The 2230-nt window shown below is 41.9% G+C and overlaps 1 protein-coding gene across 1 annotated transcript in view; it reads right to left on the reverse strand.

Moving 5' to 3' along the window:
- Nucleotides 1-2230, reverse strand: part of wipf3 (WAS/WASL interacting protein family member 3) — a 9103-nt gene extending 6873 nt beyond the window's left edge. The window contains exon 1 of the mRNA XM_034892767.1: nucleotides 1927-2230. The gene's annotated coding sequence lies outside the window, so the exon portion shown is untranslated. The remainder of the gene's footprint in view (nucleotides 1-1926) is intronic.

A 2230-nucleotide genomic window follows, 5' to 3' on the forward strand; every position in this document is an offset into this window, starting at 1 on the left:
GTCCTACTCTTCTTTCCACAATGCCCTGTGGCGATACTTGGGAGAGGAACAATGGAGAGTGTTGTGTGAAAAGTAATGGACCCCTACCCTTCAGTCGCTTAGTGACCAGACCAAAGGCCTTCACTGCTGTAAAACACATTCAGGAAACTCCCCAGGAAAATGCTTCTGCATGCTTTTTTCCCTCAATCGCATACTGAACATGTAACAGGATGTCTTGTGGTTCTGTCATCGAGAGCAACTGGTTCAGAAAAGTGATAAAGTGATAAAGTGATTAGCACCGGTGGCCAAACAGCAACTTTCCAGGAACAGCTCATGTCCAGGATTGCGTCCCTGTGTTTCGATCTCCAAGTGTTGTTGGCAAATCAGTTAGTAAATGATCCACAGCGACAGTCACTGAGATCGCCACACAACTGTCTTGACGTCATAAATTCTGGACACGCTGTCTTGCATGGCTGTGCAAGACTGAAAACAGTCAGAGGTTTGTGCACGTTTGATTCCCTTGGGAATTTGCACATGCTCCACCTGGTCAATTTAATAAAAGCCTGAACAGAACTTGTATTTGTTGAATCTCATGCATCTGTCTCTTTTCTCTTTGTCCGTCTTTGTGTGTGTGTGTGTGTGTGTGTGTGTGTGTGTGTGTGTGTGTGTGTGTGTGTGTGTTTTCACGTCTGTGTACAAGTCCTGCCTTCCGCCATTGCAACTGGCAGACTGTCCTGTCGTTGCTATTTCTATCTCCATATCTGTGTCAAGCAGCCTCTGTGACACTGCCAGTGTGAGTCTTTAAAGGGGACGAAGCTGGACACTGGTTAGCTGAGTTCAAGTAGAACAGGTGGGACACTTAGGGTAAACGCACCTTTCACACCAGCTGTTTTTCTTTGACCTGTAGTAGGTTTCTTCTTCCTGAAGCAAAGAAGACCTGATGGCATGCCCACAAGCAGCTGGAAGTGGCAGCTGCTGCAGCCTAAACAAGATTTCTAAACTTGTTTAATGTGAAGGACATCCAAAACAATTGAGACCATGGAGTCCCAGCCGAGGCTGTCCTAACTTACTTGAGGACATGATAAGGGCCTAGCACTGAATCTTTAGTGCATGAATCAGCGAGAGGAAGGGAGGGTGCAGCTATAGGGTTCTGTTTGGGGTCTCAGAGACTTGACTCGCAAAGCCATACCTGTCTGCACAATCCAAGGTTAAATAAAATGGATTCCCATGTGCTCTATGTCTGGAATTGCTGTTGACAGTGCTTTTTAATTAGTATTATATTATAATTCTAAGTAATCCTATTATTGGACATTTATAGTTTTACTCTGAGTTAATTGAACTGAAACTCATGCAACAACACTATACCGTACTGTACTTTTTTGAATGAGTTTTTTGCCAAAAAATGTATATGTATTTGTTATTTTTCATTCATGCATAGGCTTAACCCATTTAACACATTTGGTATACTGTGTGTAATTGATTGGTTTAAATGTGTATAATAATGTTTTTATCAATTATTCACAAAAATTGTCATGCTTTGTTCATTATAATGCAAACCAAAATAAACCATCCTTTCATGTAACATTTAAAACCTTTTGTGTGTGAAAGCAATACTTAATGTTCTTATTTTGTCTCTATTAAATGTGAGCAAGTAAAGCAAGACGAAAACATATTTCAAGGACAAATAAAAGGTGGATTTTTTGTTTAACACTGGCCTCTGGGAACTAAACAATGAGCAAATATTTAATTTAAAGTTGACTGCTGGAAACAAAAATGTACCACACTACTAAAACAGAAAAGACAAGGTGCCTGAACACACGCAGCTCATCTGCTGCACACAGTTCTTGTTTCACCCTCATGGTCATCAGACAGTTTTACAGGAATAAGAACAACCACCAGTCACATGCAAGCGGTTTGCATTATTAATAGAGAGAAGCATAGTCTCACCTTTGCGAAATGTCCAAAATCCACCTGTTTGCGGATGAAAGCTTCAGTGATCCGGACCACAGCACACTGGTCTCATAGTGCGCCCACCCCAACAGCGTTATTTATAGTCGAATGAGGACACCATGTATCCGGGCTGCCAATAACTATACTTTAGAGAAACGTTGCAAAAAGTTGCAGAAACTTTTCATTTTGACTTCACATTGCTGTCAAGACATGCGATAACGGTCGTAAACAATGGTCTCTCTCTGTGTATGGCTGTTTATTCCCTTGAGCGCAGTGCAGGAGGCCACACCTCACCGCCCCA

The sequence above is a fragment of the Etheostoma cragini genome, chromosome 14 (assembly GCF_013103735.1).
Source record: "Etheostoma cragini isolate CJK2018 chromosome 14, CSU_Ecrag_1.0, whole genome shotgun sequence".
Taxonomy (NCBI): Eukaryota; Metazoa; Chordata; class Actinopteri; order Perciformes; family Percidae; genus Etheostoma; species Etheostoma cragini.